The 15334-nt window shown below is 42.7% G+C and overlaps 1 protein-coding gene across 5 annotated transcripts in view; it reads left to right on the top strand.

The window, feature by feature from the left end:
- Positions 1-2883: 2883 nt before the first annotated feature.
- ssx2ipa (synovial sarcoma, X breakpoint 2 interacting protein a) overlaps positions 2884-15334 on the top strand; it is a 68081-nt gene continuing 55630 nt past the window's right edge. For all 5 annotated transcript variants that reach the window (XM_041207596.1, XM_041207597.1, XM_041207593.1 and 2 more), the window contains exon 1: positions 2884-3493. The gene's annotated coding sequence lies outside the window, so the exon portion shown is untranslated. The remainder of the gene's footprint in view (positions 3494-15334) is intronic.

Below are 15334 nucleotides of genomic sequence, written 5' to 3'. Positions count from 1 at the left end.
GCTTGCAGGTGGTGGTGTTAGGAACATAGGAACAGTAGTAGACCATTTAGCCCCACAAGCCTGCTCCGCCATTCAGCTACAGCATGGCTGATTGTCTACCGCAATGCCATTTTCCTGCACCCAAAATGACAGTGAAGATAGAAGACCAGTGCAGAGAGCATGAGAATTTTGAAGTCTAGAGGTGACAAAGACGGAATGATAGAATACAACACATGGACTGTAGCGGTTCAAAAAGACAGTTCACCACCAGCTTCTCAAGGGCAATTAGGGGTGGGCAATAAATACTGGCCTAGCCAGTGACACCTACATGTGAAAGAATAAAAAAAAACAGGTTGGACGTAGTTATGTTTAAACAGTATGGTGCTTTTTTCAGATGCACATGGAGCACTACATACAGCTCTGGTCACAGGAGAGAATGGCGGGAGGATTTATAGGAATCAGTTAGTTTAGTTTCTTTGTGTCAATTTTCAATGACATTGCCTGTTTCACTAAGGTGAAGTCTACTTTAGAAGAGAGAGAAAACACAGCATCAGTTTTATGTTGCTATAGCAACTTTTGATCACATAGTAATTTGACAGAAACAGAATTCAGACAATCCTACTAGCAACAATCAGCAAGTCTCTTGTTGATAGTTCCAGTGACAGGAAGGTCGGCAGCCAGAAGATACAGATTAAAGGTCCCTGAAGGGGCAGTGTCCTGGCTAATAGTTTGCCAACATTCAACGTCACAAAAGCAGATCATCTGGTCATTATCACATTGCTGTTTGTGGAATCTTGCTGTGCGTTAAATTAGCTGCTGCGTTTCCTAGATTACAACTGTGACTGCACTTCAAAAAGTACTTCATTGGCTGTAAGGAATACAAAGAATTGAGTTCCTGTGTCAGAATAGCAAAATTATTGCAGCGCAGAATTCAGCCAGTTAATGTCTGCACCGGCTCTCTGAATCAGCAATTCACTTAGTGCCATTCTCCTGCCTTCTCCCTGTAGCACTGCACATTCTTCCTCTTCAAATAGCAGTCTAATCCTCTCTATAATGCCTTGGTTGAACCTGCCTCCAACAGGCAATGTATTCCAGACCTTAACCATTCACTGTGTGAAAAAGTTTTTTCTCAAGTGCTTTGGTGCTTGTGAAAGGCTCTATCGAAAATCAAGTTTTGCTTTCAGACTAAACAAGACCAAGCTTGATTTTTCTTTCCTGATAGATATAACCTCATATCTCTGGTTCACAGAATCACAGAATTGTAAAGGTGTAGGAGGCTATTCGGCCCATTGTGTCTGCACAGGCTCTCTGAGCATTTTAACTTAGCGCCAATCTCCTGCCTTTTCCCCATAACCCTGCACATTGTTTCTATTTAAATAATCATCCAATGCTCCCTTGAATGCCACAACTGAACCTGCCTCCACCACACTTCCAGGCAGTGCATTCCAAACCCTAACTACTTGCTGTGTGAAAAAGTTTTTTCTCACCTTGCATTTGCTTCTTTTGCAAAACACTTTAAAACTGTGTCCCCTCAATCTGTTTAAAAGCAGGAACAGTTTCTCCCTAACTACTCTGTCCAGACCCCTCATGATTCTGAAAACTTCTATCAAGTCTCCTCTTAGACTTCTCCTCTCCAAGGAAAACAGTCCCAACTTCTCCAGTCTTTCCTCATAACTGAAGTGTCTCATCCCTGGAAACATTCTCGTAAAGCTCTTCTGCACTCTCTCCAATGCATTCACATCCTTCCTATAGTGTGGAGCCCAGAACTGTATACAATACTCCAGCTGAGGTCTAATCAGTGTCTTATATAAATTCATCATAACCTCCCTGCTCTAGTACTCTATGCCCCTACTAATGAAGCCTAGAATACTGTATGCCTTAGAAACAGCTCTCTCTAGCTGTCCTGCCACCTTTAATGACTTATGTACACATATACCCAGGTCTTTCTGCTCCTGAACACCCTTTGGAATAGTATCCCTTATGTTATACTGTCTCTCCATGTTCTTTGTACCAAAATGTATCACCTCACACTTCTCTGCATTCAACTTCATCTGCCACCTACCTGCCCACTCCACCAATGTGTCAATGTCCTTTTGAAGTTCTACACTGTCTTCTTCACAGTTTACTGTTTTGTCTAATAATTATTTTTGCAGCCTATTCACTGCCTCTCTATCCTTTTCACAAATGGCAATCATAAGTTACACAATACCCCAAGTGTAACCCAAGACTTTTCGAGTAGTGGTCTAACAGTGGTTCCGTACAGGTTCATCAAAACATCTCCGATTTTCAATTCTATCGCAATTTCTTTGCTTTTTTAAAAAAAGTTGTTGTTACCCTGTGTCCCTTTTGTACTTCCAGACCCACTTTCTCCTCTACCCCATTTAGATTCTTATTTTCCAAGTAATCTGTCGCCTTATTTCTGCTACCAAAATGTAACACCTCACACTTAACTGCAAGAGCAACTTAGCCAGTCCCAATCCCATGCCCTTTATATGCTTGTTACTTATTTCACTAATTCGCGTGCACTTTCCTAAGCATGTAGCGTCACAGAGTTGTTACAGTGCAGAAAGAGGCCATTTGGCCCCTTGTTTTATGGGATTGTCCCGTACTGAGGCTGGAGCGCTGATCGACTGAACAGGAGAAGAGGCGGGGCCTGGGGCGGGGCCATCGGGGCAGGGCTATCAGGGAGGGGCCATCAGGATCAGGGGCTGGGCCATTGGGTCAGGGGCGCGGCCATCGGGAACAGGGGGCGCGGCTATTAACTTGGCGTCCCAGCCAACCAATCAACACCAGGATTACTGGTTTCCCTGACAACCGCTGCGCTCCACCAATCGGCCGCCGCATTGGAATAAGGCGCCGGCGTCGACAGCTTCAAAAATAAAAAGCTTTCAAGCGGAAGGAGGGAGCGGGTGGGCGAGCGACTTACTGTAGTTATGTTTACACGGGACGGAATCTAATCAGAGGAAGGTTATAAATAATTGGGTGAATTCAACTGATTTCAGCTGGTTTCCAGCGGCGCGATATGTTGGGGCGATGTAAGAGCAGCTATTGACTGTCAGTTAGGCGGGCCGGCTGGGGTAGGCCTGGTTGCCATGGTTTCCGATTGAGCGGCGCGCGCAGCTGGCGGGATCCTTCCCCCCCCACCCTTGCTGCCAAGGCGCACGCGTGTTGCCGGACCCGTTCCAGAGTGGCGCGCGCAACCTGCGAGCTAATTGCTAGTTGCAGTCGGGACGCAGGCGCGTTGCCGGACCCGGACTGCAATACCTTCAAATGTTGCTTTAAGCAAGTTATATGGTCCTCACTCACTCATTAGCACTTTATTCAATCCGGCACAGAACCCCCCCCCCCCCCACCTATATTTTTTTGTTTTCTGCGTTGCTTTAATCGTTTGACAGCTTACAAGTTTTTTAAGCCTGGCTGCGGAACCTGTTGCCCTCTTGTGATTTGAAGCCGTCTTTTTTTCACCCCCACCTTCCACTGGAGATTTTTTTAAACCACTGGTTTCTGCGAAGAGGTAACAAACTTTGTTTTATCGTCTGTTTGTTCTATTTCCCTATTCTAATTCTGTGGGCGTGCGGTGGAGGCGTGGTTCTCAATACAACAAGTGCAGTTTTCCTACCTAGAGAATATGTCCCCACTTATGGGGTGAGACCAAGACTGGAGGTCGTGAATATACGATAGTCACTAATAAATCCAACAGGGAATTCAGGAGAAAACTGTTTACCCAGACAGTGGTGTGAACCTGGAACTCGCTACATGCAGTAATTTAATTGAATAGCATAGATGCATCCAAGTGCAGTCTAGACATGTGCATAAAAAAAAATATTTTAAGGATATGCTGATAGGGTGATAAGAGGCTGGGAGGAGGTTTGTGTGAAGCATAAACTAACGTAAGACAATTTGGCTAAAAACCATGTATCTGTGCAGTAAACCTAATGCATTTTTAAGTAAAGGGTTCCTGATGTTTGTGTCACTCTTTAGATGCAGATCTAGTTGCTAACAATTTCACTGAGTCAGTAAGGTAATGACTTTATAATTAAAGTGCTGTAGGTTCTAAGTTATCATAGTCAAAACTGGTTTGTGAATAAAATTTATAAACTTCCCCAAAAAGATTGCATAAGTTAATGTTGTACAGTGCAGTTTTTGTAATTGCACGTTCGGCTCACCAGTAGCTCAGCTTTGAAATGCTTTTGAATATGCAGAAAATTTCTAAAATGTAAGTTTTAAAAAAAATTTTGTTGCCACCATTCTAACTTGCACCAAGTCCTGTTCACTCATCACTCCTGCTCTGAAGAAGTGTTGTACGGACTCAAAATATTAACACTCTTTTTCTCTCCACAGATGCTGTTAGATCTAATGAGTTTTTCCAGCATTTTCTGTTTTTGTTACTCCTGCACTTGCTGACTGGTAACTCTTCAACTGTAAAATTCTCATACACTTTCAAATCCCTGTATGGCTTTGCCCTTTTCTGTAACCTCCTTGGAGATCACTGCACTCCTCCAATTCTGGCATCTTACCTCTTATTTCCTTTGCCCCACCTTTCAGCACCCTGGGTCCTGAGTTCTGGAATTCCCTCCCTGATGCTTTTCACCTCTCTGATCTCTCTTCCTTTTAAGTTTCTCTTAAAATCTAGCTCATGAGTGAGCTTTTGGCCATTTGCCCTTATGTTAAAGTTTTGTTAATACACTTGTGAGGTGTCTTGGAATATTTTATGATTTAAAAGTTTTTTTTTATAAATGCGAGCTGGTGTAAGTTGAGCATTAGACTGGTCAGTTTTAAAATGAGATATCCGTTTTCCCTAGTTGTGGAGATTTGATTGTGGCCCTGGTTGTAATGTTGAAGTTGTATCATTGTGCCAAACAGATGGATTTTTTTACATCATTTGCAATGCTCTCCTTGAAATTGGTGTGTTTTGAACTGGTGAATGGTTTGGTTTTGCACTAGAGTTGAAAACTGGTAACAGTTTGGTATGAGTGTTAACATTGGTTACTAGTTGTTTGTCGCTAAATTATCTCGGTCTCTTCATGCTATGAAATGTGGGTATTCATTGCTTATCATAGTGTTCTCCATTGAGCTTCAGATTAGTAGACTTGGGGAATTGAATTCACTGTTAGAATTTGAATTCAAAGTCTCTGGACTGCTATAACCAGTATATGTTCATACATCTCTTATTGGATTATTTCAACCAACTGGCGGATGGGCTGATGTAGATGAAATTTAATGTAGAGAAGTGTGAAGTGATGCATTTTGGTAGGAGGAATGAGGAGAGGCATTATAGAACGGAGTACAATTCTAAAGGGGTTGCAGAAGCAAAGGGACCTGCGAGTGTATGTGCACAGATTGTTAGAGGTGGCAGGGCAGGTTGAAAAAGTGGTTAACAAGGCATATGAAGAGGGGTGCAGAATTTACAAAAAAAGGAAGGATGTTATGAATGTTTATAAAGCGCTGCTTCAGCTTAATTGGAATATTGTCAAATCCTGGGCACCACATTTTAGGAAGCAATGAAGGGTTTAGGGTGTGTACAGAAATGGTATCAGGGACTTCATTCACATGGATAAATTGGAGAAGCTGGGGTTGCTCTCCTTGGAGAAGAGAAGGTTGAGAGGAAATTTGATGGAGGAATTAGAAATCATGAAGGGCCTAGGCAACAGATCAGAGGAAACTGTTTCCTTTGGCAGAAGGATTGAGAACCAGAGGATACTGATTTAAGTGATTTGCAAAAGAACCACTGGCGTTATGAGGAAGAACATCTTTTACGCAAGTGGTTAGGGTCTGGAATGCATTGCTTTGCTGGAGGCAGATTCAGTCGTAACCTTCAAATAGAAATTGGTTGAGCATCTGAAGTGTAGTAACTTACAGGGCTATGGGGAACGGGCGGGAGAGTGGAACTTGCAGAATTGCTCTTGCAAAGAGATTGAACACAGTGGGCTGAATGGTCTCTTGTGCTGTAAATATCCTATGATTGTTTTTCCATGTGAAATGGTGCAAGTTATGTGCAATAACTACATGGTGAGAATTATTATCCTGAAAGCATTGGTAAATCGCTCAGCACCAAGTGCCACCACAAACCACTGCAAATTTAGTTGTCTTATTTCCCTGCGGAGTACAACAAGCACCTTCCAAAATATTATTTCGCTGCAACACTGAATACTGTGCAATCATTTATTAAATTCTTTTGATTGTGAAGGTGTCCTGTGTATTTCAGCTCATTCCTAGAATTCTCACTCCCGAAGTGTTGGCAGGTATCTTGTGAGTAATGGAAAAAGAACCAGAAAATTGTTTGATTAAAGAGACATTTCGTCTTGACCTCATCAGGAGAGAAACAAAACCCAAAAGCTTGAGGAATAACTGTTTGCTGGTGCATTCTCTAGGCGTTGCCATGGAGAAATCAGAGTCCACTTGCCAATCAATCAGCACCCCTTTCTCATGCAGCATAAATTGGTTGTTCCCTTTGAAATTTGGTATTCTTGATATTATGTCTTGCTGAACGTACGGATTAGGAGCAGGAGTCGGCCTTTCAGCCCTTACAGCCTGTTTTGCCATTTGATCGTGTCACGATTGATCTGACTGGCCTCAACTCTTCCTACCGACCCCAATAATCTTTAACTCACTTGTTAGTCAAGATCAGTGCAAGGTGAAAAGCTTTGACAGCGTATCTAATATTTCAGCAATACTCTCGTCCCGTACTGCCCAGCGACTTCATAAAATAGTTGTATTCAATTCAGTGAACTACATTTTATAAACACTTAGTATATTTAATAAAACTTTTTAACAAGTCCTCAACCACCCCCTTAGACATTAAATGCCTCTACTGCCAACGCACAGTAGCAGCATTGTGTACCATCAACACGATGCACTGCAGCAACTCACCAAAACTCCTTCGACAGCACCTTCCAAACCTGTGACCTGTACTACCTGGAAGGACAAGGGCAGCAGGCAATGGGAACACCACCAGCTGGAAGTTCCCCTCCTTGTCTCACACCATCCTGAATTGGGTCCATATCACCGATCCTTCACTGTCGCTCAGCCAAAAACCTGGAACTCTCTTCCTAACAGCACTGTGGGAGTATTTCACCACACAGACTGCAATGGTTTAAGAAGGTGACCCATTGTCACCTTCTTGAGGGCAGTTGGGCAATACGTGCTGGCCTTGCTAGCAACTCCCCATCTCATGAATGAATGAGTAAATACAAATGAAGTTTCTGAAATTTTAAAGCTAGCTTGACAACACAGCTGACTGCTAGTCTGAAATATTAGGTATTAACTCCTGTAATAGGAAGGTGAACCACTTCTAATTACTTTAAAAATTGGTTTCTGATTTTTTTTGTTGAAAGCCTAATCCTGATTTCCCTATTGAGATCCTTGTTTCAAAGCATTGGTTTTCAAATAGGGTTCCCTGTGGTGTTTTCAAGGATAATGCAGGGAGTCCACAGATCATCAGATTTGTCAGCCTGCAGCAACAGACATGAGGCCTGATAGCAGCAGTGTTGTTTTTCGGAATGGTCAAAGCAGAAGCATACTTTGCTTTGTGTGTGGTTAGAATTTGTATTTTTCCGCACTTGTTAACTTGTCTGTTGATTATTTCTGTCTATGTAGCTGATGTTATCTCACAGAAGTGGGAACAAAGGGACTCTGGTAATGTTAATATTTGCAGTGGACCCCTGAAAGGGGAAAAAAATGAAACCTTTTGAATATTAAATATCATTTTTAATGTTTAACTACAATGTCAGCATTCGTATTCAACAGATCAGTGCAGCAATTGACCCGAGCCATGATGACAGTGTTTTGGAACTGTCAAAGCAGTAGGATTTGTTATTGAGTCAGCTAAAGAATAAATCAAAGTGACGACTTTGCCAGCTTTTGTCGTTACTGCAATGCATAAGTATTGATACTGGAAGGCACTTACTGGATTATAACATCAGTGACGCTGTTGCTGTTAAATGTACAAATGGTAGTTCAACTTAAAATTACAACCATTGACATTTCTGAAGTTAGCTACTTTGACAGCATTTTTGGCTTGAGCAGTTGTTTGGTATGGCAAATTGTGCAAAGCTGCTCTTGACAGACAAAGCCGCTGTGTTTTTTCTGTGCACAGACAAGTAGTATAAGCAGAGTGCATCAAAGTGACTGGTGTCACTGACTACAATTTTTCTTACAAGGCAGAAAGAACCTCTTGGCATGTTTTGATATTTTTTCTTCAAGTATTCTGGTTATTCCTTTAAGTTTAGAGGTCTTGGGTATTGTGCTCATTCCTTCACCTGGATAGCATTACAAGAAACTACAAAGCCCTTTTTTTCACCTTCCCAAGCCCATTTGACCCAGTGCTTTACTTATCTCTGGTATGGAAATATTCCTGCCTCAAACCTGTGTAGGATGGGAACAGGAGCAGACTACTCAGGCCTTTCAGCCTGTTTCGTATGCAGTTGGATCATGCCTCAACTCCTTTTATTCACCGTTTGTTGCAAATCTTGTGATGCCCCTGCCTCAAAATTCTACTGATCTGTGTTGAATATTTCAGTTGACCCAGCATTTACAGTCTTTTGCAGGAGGAAGTTCCAGATTTGTATGAAAAAGTGCTCATTAATTGCGCTTCTAAATGACAGGGCTCTAATTTTAAGGTTTGCCCGCTTAATTCCTAGAGAGGATGATAGACTCTTTCTCTCCCCGCCCCCCCCCGCCCCTCCCAATTAGAGGAAATAGTTTCTCCTTATCTATCCTATAAAATCCTCTTATTTAAATAGCTCTTCAATCTCTTATATGTTAGTGAATACAAACTAAGATTTTGCAACCTGTCCTCATAACTTAATCCTTTAAACCCTAATGTCATTCTGGTGAGTCTGCAATGTACACGTTCCAAGACCAGTGCACTATTCCTGAGTTTCTTCCTTTTATTATTTCATGAGATGTGGCATTGCTGGAAAGGCCAGCATTTAATTGACCTTGAACTGAACTAGGCTATTTCAGAGGACAGTTAAAAGCCAACCTCATTGTTGTGGATGTGGAGTCACATGTAAAACAGATCGGATAATGACCTCCTCCTACTCCCAGCCCTTGCCATGTATTCACCGTACCCTCTGACCTACCCCTCTCTCAAGCTGAATGTTTTGTACTCAGCAAAGGACTCAGTTGCAAACCCTTACCCCCTCACCTCAATGAATTTCAGGCTTGGCACAATGCTGAACTCTTTCTGTCGCCTTCATCTTCGTGCCCACTTCTTTGGGCAGGAGTCTTCCCATGTTCATTGGATCCTTTCACCTGCCTCCAGTATTCTCCCTCTACCTGGACCCCTCCCTCTGGCCTCTTAAACCTGCTCTTCATCTTTTCATTGAGAACTGTCTGCGTGACATTGGCTGCCTTAATTTCTCTGCTTTTCTCACCCACTCCAACCTACCTTCTCCTGAGCTTGCTGCACTCTGTCATCTCAGGTCTAACCCTGATTTTGTTATCAAACTGCTGACAAGGCTGGTGCTGTTGTTGTCTGGTGTACTAACCTCTACCTTGCAGAAGCTGAGCACCAACTCTCAGACACCTCTTCCTACCTCCACCTGGACCAACACCAAAACAGACCTGCTGAGTTTTTTTCCAGCATTTTCTGTTTTAAGGGCAGATTTCCTTTCCTGAATGACATTAGTGAACCAGTTAGGTTTTGAGAACAGCCACTCGCTTTGTTTGTGTGTCCTTTCCAGCTCCTATCTGCATGATTTATTGTGCCTACTAACATGGAGCTGTCTGCACACTGAGCAATCAACCCTATACCTTAACCCAAGTTATTAGCATTTATAGTGAAAAGCTGAAGTTAACTCTGATAATACAACTTGCAACATCCTGTTTGTTCGATAATATGGTATATGTTATTGATGCATTAAAGTTGTGAATAATTTGTACCTGTAGCCTTGACCTCCAGTTCTGTTGAAGGGTCATGAGGACTCGAAACGTCAACTCTTTCTCCGCCGATGCTGCCAGACCTGCTGAGTCTTTCCAGGTAATTCTGTTTTTGCCTTGACCTCCACGTTTGTTCTGCTTATAATTATTGTAGTTCTTTGAGGCCACTTGAAAGCTCAGTCACCTGTTTTCTACACAGACGCCTTAAGCACTGATCAAAGTTTAAGCATGGACATTGCTCTTGAGCTCTTCTGGATCACTGTGTGATCTAAAGCAATTTCATTACGTTCTTCATTGCTAAAGCACTTGCTTATTCATAAACAGAATTATGCCGTGTCTTTGTAATCCATAGAGATTAGTTTGTTCCTGTCTGTATTCAATCATGTAATATTTATTATGGTTTGAATAATTAAACTTGTAAAATTAAAATACAGTCTACTTTAGGCTCTTTGTATGCCATTGAGGATGGATGAGTGGCGAGCAGGATTTAAGGCAAGATGGGATGTGTGCAACCAAGTTTTGGGCATGTTTGTGTTAATGGAGGATGGAAAGAGGTCAGCAGAGGGAGGACTGAAGTAATGGTTGGCTTGACGAAATATTGCAGCAGTGATAGAATGAGAGGCATATCTTTTTAGTGATGGTAAGGGACTAAGGACTGAAACTAAGTTTAATTGAATAGGATACCGAGACTTCAAACTGTTTGGTTGTGCCTCAGAGGGAGGGGGGAGGGAAAGGATGAAATCCCTGGCAATGGAACAAAGTTTGTGATGTGGAGCTGTAGACAATGATTTCCAACTCCGTGGTATTAAGCTAGAAGGAGTTGAGGCTTATCTGATGAGCAACCTGACAGAATGGACAGTTGGGAGGAGGGGATGGATTAGAAGTCATTGCTGGAAATTGACATACTGTTACTGTTCCAGAACACAAAATAGGACAGAGTGTTCCAGAACACACAATAGGACAGAGTGTTTGGAAAGGGCTAGGAATCTAACTTCAAGCACATCAGATAAAGGGATGACAATGAGAAAGGGGACGGGAAATACAGGACTGAAGTTGTTGTATTTGAATGCACGCAGTATACGAAATAAGGTAAATGAGCTTGTGGCGCAGATTGAAATTGGCAGGTATGATGTGGTGGGCATCACGGAGACATGGATGCAAGGGGATCAGGATTGGCAGCTAAAAATCCAAGGATATACACCCTATCAAAAAGATAGGCAGGTTGGCAGAGGGGGTGGGGTTGCTTTGTTAGTAAGAAATGATGTCGGGTCAGATGATATAGAATCTGTGTGGGTAGAGTTGTGGAACCGCAAAGATAAAAAAACCATAATGGGAGTTATGTACAGGTCTCCAAATAGTAGTCAGGATGTGGGGCACCATATACACCAGGAGATAGAAAAGGTGTGTAAGGCAAGGTTACAGTGATCATGAGGGATTTCAATATGTAGGTAGACTGGGAAAATCAGGTTGGTAGTGGATCCCAAGAAAAGGAATTTGTGGAATGTCTATGAGATGGCTTTTTGGAACAGCTTGTGGTGGAGCCCACTAGGGAACAGGCAATTCTAGATTTAGTGATGTGTAATGAGGCAGATTTGAGAGGAAAAAGCTGGGATCAGATGTAACAGTATTACAGTTGAAGAAAGGCAACTACAGAGGCATGAGGGAGGAGCTGCCCAGAATTGACTGGGGAGATGAGCCTAGCAGGAAAGACAGTGGAACAGCAATGGCAGGAGTTTCTGGGAGTAATTTGGGAGACACAACAAAAATTCGTCCCTAGGAAGAAGGAGCATACTAAAGGGAGGATGAGGCAACCATGGCTGACAAGGGAAGTCAGGGACAGCATAAAAACTAAAGAGAAAGCATCCAATGCAGTGAAGAGCAGTGGGAAACCAGGGGATTGGGAAGCCAACAAAGACCAACAAAGGACAACTAAGAAAGAAATAAGGAGGGAGAAGATTAAATATCATGGTAAACTAGCCAGTAATATAAAAGAAGATTGCAAGAGATTTTTTAGATATATAAAGGGTAAGAGAGAGGCAAAAGTGGACAGTGAGCCGCTGGAACATGACGGTGGAGAAGTAGTAGTGGGGAACAAAGAAATGGCGGAGGAACTGAATAGGTACTTTGCGTCTGTCTTCACAGTGGAAGACACAAGTGACATCCCCAAACTTCAAGAGAGTCAGAGGGCAGAGGTGAGTATGGTGGCCATTACCAAGGAGAAGGTGCTAGGAAAACTGAAAGGTCTGAAGGTGGATAAATCACCTGGACCAGATGGATTACACCCCAGAGTTCTGAAGGGAATAGCTGAAGAGATAGTGGAGGCGTTAGTGGCGATCTTTCAGGAATCACTGGAGTCAGGGAGGGTCCCAGAGGACTGGAGAATTGCTAATGTAACTCCCCTGTTTAAGAAGGGAGTGAGGCAAAAGACGGGAAATTACAGGCCGATTAGCCTGACCTCGGTTGTTGGTAAGATTTTAGAGTCCATCATTAAGGATGAGATTTCAGAATACTTGGAAGTGCATGGTAAAATAGGGCAAAGTCAGCATGGTTTCATCAAGGGGAGGTCATGCCTGACAAATCTGTTAGAATTCTTTGAGGAGGTAACGAGTAGGTTAGACAAAGGAGAGCCAGTGGATGTTATCTACTTGGACTTCCAGAAGGCTTTTGACAAGCTGCCGCACAGGAGGCTGCTCAGTAAGATAAGAGCCCATGGTGTTAGAGGCAAGGTATTAGCATGGATAGAAGATTGGCTGTCTGGCAGGAGGCAGAGAATGGGGATAAGGGGCTCCTTCTCAGGATGGTGGCCGGTGACTAGTGGAGTTCCACAGGGGTCAGTGTTGGGACCACAACTTTTCACTTTATATATTAATGATAAAGGAACTGAGGGCAGCCTGGCTAAGTTTGTAAATGATACAAGGATAGGTGGAGGGACAGGTAGTATTGAGGAGGTGGGGAGGCTGCAGAAGGATTTGGACAGGTTAGGAGAATGGGCAAAGAAGTGTCAGATGGAATACAACGTGGGGAAGTGTGAGGTCATGCACTTTGGTAGGAAGAATAGAGGCATAGACTATTTTCTAAATGGGAAGAGAATTCAGAAATCTGGAGTGCAAAGGGACTTGGGAGTCCTAGTCCAGGATTCTCTTAAGGTTAACTTGCAGGTTGAGTCGGTAGTCAGGAAGGCAAATGCAATGTTGGCATTTATTTTGAGGGGACAAGAATATAAAAGCAGGGATGTGCTGCTGAGCCTTTATAAGGCTCTGGTCAGACCACATTTAGAATATTGTGAGCAATTTTGGGCCCCATATCTCAGGAAGGATGTGCTGGCCCTAGAGAGGGTCCAGAGGAGATTCACGAGAATGATCCCAGGAATGAAAGGCTTAACGTATGAGGAACGTTTGAGGACTCTGGGTCTATACTCGATGGAGTTTAGAAGGATGTGGGGGTATCTGATTGAAACTTACAGAATACTGAAAGTCCAGGATAGAGTGGATGTGGGGAAGATGTTTCCATTAGTAGGAGAGACTAGGACTTGAGGGCACAGCCTCAAAGGGAAGACCTTTTAGAACAGAGATGAGGAGGAACTTCTTTAGCTAGAGAGTGGTGAATCTATGGAGTTCATTGCCACAGAAGGCTGTGGAGGCCAGGTCATTGAGTGTATTTAAGACTGAGATGGATAGGTTCTTGATTGGTAAGGGGATCAAAGGTTATGGGGAGAATGGGGTTGAGAAACTTATCAGCCATGATTGAATGGCGGAGCAGACTCGATGGGCCGAATGGCCTAATTTCTGTTCCTATTTCTTATGGTCACTTTGCGATGTTGAGATAGAACAATGTGGTTTGTTACTCTAGCTATAATCATTTTGGTGCTGCAAGTAGCAGAACCTGAACAATAGAGATTTCTGTGGGGAGGTGTAGGGATGTTGGGCAGAGGTAAGGGCACATTTGCAGATTGAGGACGAAAGTGAGATTAGAGGTGCTGCAGTAATTAGTGATGCTGGAAGCATGGAATGTTGTATGTTCATGGATCATGATGCTCGAGCAAAGGAAGCCATTACCACTTAGTGTGTGGCCATGGAGCGGAAATGGGTAGGTAGGAGTCAAATGCGATAGGGATTTGGGTGAGAAGGAACTGGATTGTGTCAGTGGTATGAACTTAGAGTGAGAAGGAGGTGGAAGCTGCTGACCAGAGGTTTAGGGATTGCTTGGCGTAAGGCTTGGTCATGGGAGCAAAGGAATGGGGAGGCCTCAAGTGAGGTGCTTGCATTAAGAAATCCTCAGGCTCCTCCTTCAGACTGCTGAACACCCTGTGATGGGCTGCTTGCTCTCACTTGAACTAGAATGCCAGTTGCTGTCATTGTTTTTGATGCTGTGTATCTCTCAAAGATTGTAGAACAGTTCAAATATTTTATGAACAATGTATGCACCAAGCACTCTGCCTTGGTTCGTAGCACTAAGTAACAATACATTGTGAGAGTATTGTGGCTCTATATTGCATTACACAGCAGCTTTTAGCCTTGGTAAGATTCAAGAATAAGGTCTTGTTTTTAAACTTTTTTTTAAAGTAGTCAACAGGGCGTAATGGGAATTGGTGGCTCAGGATAATTAGCTAGTTGGACAGGCACTGCTTGTTTTCCCTTCAGGCGAGTGAATCATGCACTTGATGTCACTTAAGTAATGTTATATCTGATAAACAAACAAGTTCTGTTGATCTATATACCTAACTCCCTTGATTAGGTTACTGCCTTTTAACTGACACTAGATATTCATTTTGTGTACGAGCAGCTCCTGTCATTTTTCTTGGGAAGGAGGGAAGATTGAAATTTCATCCTCTTTTTTTATTCCATGTTTGGTATATGATCTAAAATCCCTCACCTTTTTCTGCTTATTTGCCTTGCCCTGATTTTGTATGTGCATTGCTTTCTTTGGCTCCAGAAAGATATTTCAAGTGACTTAGGGGATATATAGGAACAATACTATGAAGAAAAGAATATTGTATGTTGCAGGTACTTGTACTGTGCTTGTATTTTGCAGTTGGCATAAAGGATTTTCTGCAGTCTTATTTGCTATATTGAGATTTAAGCATATATCAGTTGAGTAGCAAGAGTCATAAATTTCTGTACTGGTACTAGTTGTTGTAGTTTGCATTGTAAATTCTGGGGTAGGATTTGTTGTAGCTTTTCTTGGGCATGTTTGAGGTGTTTTGGAGGAATTTGCTTGGAATAAGAAAAGTGCTTTGGCAAGTTAATGTTTGAGAAACCTCTTTTTTAAGTTTGTGAGCTTTCACTGAACATGGACGTGGTTGCGATGTGAGTAGTTCACTATTTAGAATCATCTTAAACTCTGCAAATAGGGGGAAGCAGATTGCTGTTGGACAGATTCCAGGGGACAGCAGTAATGACCAGTGAATTGAGATACAGGGAATATTGGGCACTGGAGTAGAAAAGGTTCGGGGGAGATTTAATAGCTGTTATTA

This window comes from Carcharodon carcharias, chromosome 16 (assembly GCF_017639515.1).
Source record: "Carcharodon carcharias isolate sCarCar2 chromosome 16, sCarCar2.pri, whole genome shotgun sequence".
NCBI lineage: Eukaryota > Metazoa > Chordata > Chondrichthyes > Lamniformes > Lamnidae > Carcharodon > Carcharodon carcharias.
The sequence above is the reverse complement of the archived record's forward strand: the minus strand, read 5'-3'. Positions and strand labels throughout refer to the sequence as shown.